The 1,055-nt window shown below is 49.5% G+C and overlaps 1 pseudogene; it reads right to left on the bottom strand.

Moving 5' to 3' along the window:
- Nucleotides 1–167: 167 nt before the first annotated feature.
- LOC101644010 overlaps nucleotides 168–1,055 on the bottom strand; it is a 4,270-nt pseudogene continuing 3,382 nt past the window's right edge.

Raw genomic sequence — 1,055 nt, 5'->3', positions numbered from 1 at the left:
GTAATACGAGTGTAATGGTGACTAAAGGGTGTTTTTTCATGTCCTCTATGCTCTAACTACGAAAATATTTGATTTACAAATAAGGAATCCTACTTCGTGGAATTTCATTTATCACGGTAGGGTCTAGAACCGATTAACCGCGATAAACGAGGGTTCACTGTATTCATTTATGCTTGGAATCCCAGTCCTAGACCAAGCTTGTGGCCACCAGCATTGACGTTCTTGCCATCCAGCAGAGCGGACAGCGGTCAGTGTAGGTCTGACACTCAGGGTCTGAGTGTAGCCTAAACCGACCCGGCTGGCGTTGTTCACCTTGGCCGAGAAGTAGGCGTCAGGGTCGATCTGATACTTGGCTGCTATTCCGACACCAGTGTTGCTATTCTTGGCTGGCCAGGCGAGATTGACAGCAGTCTTCGACTTCTTGTTCACCTGCTGGTACATGGAGCAGCCAAAGTCTGTCGCGTCGCGTCGTTCTCCTTAGTGTGAAGGTGGAATTCATCGTCTTTAGCCACCCGCGGGGTTGCTCTGGGTCACTCGGGCCTGGGCAGTCTCAGAGTTCATCTGGTGGCTAGCCAGCCAGCCCTCGTCACCCAGCCCCAGAGCCCCTCAGATTCCACATCCACGTCGCAGCCCAGGTTGATGTGCTCCCGCTTGTACCCCGTCTTGAATATGGCGTTCTATTTTCTAGTGTTGAGGGAGAAGGACCAGTCAAAGGTCACCTTCAGTCGGGGGTCAGCTGGTCTACCAAGGTGATCCCGGTGCCGAACATGTTGTTTGTGTTCTACTTCTCTGTGAAGGTCAGCCTGTCCTCGGTCCTCTGGTGCTTGGTTTCCAGAATGCCCGTGACTTTGTTGGTCTGGGTGTTGGCTGAGTCAGAACTGGTCCATTCTCACATTGTTATTTTTTTTAATAATCAAATCATTTTATTGGGGCTTGTACAACTCTTATCACAATCCACACATCCATCCATTGTGTCAAGCACTTTTGTACATTTGTTTCCCTCATCATTCTCAAAACATTTGCTTTCTACTTGAGCCCTTGGTATCAGCTCCTCA

This window comes from Echinops telfairi, unplaced genomic scaffold (genome assembly GCF_000313985.2).
Source record: "Echinops telfairi isolate 266 unplaced genomic scaffold, ASM31398v2 ScPeMD7_7453;HRSCAF=8491, whole genome shotgun sequence".
In the NCBI taxonomy this organism is placed as follows: Eukaryota; Metazoa; Chordata; class Mammalia; order Afrosoricida; family Tenrecidae; genus Echinops; species Echinops telfairi.
The sequence above is the reverse complement of the archived record's forward strand: the minus strand, read 5'-3'. Positions and strand labels throughout refer to the sequence as shown.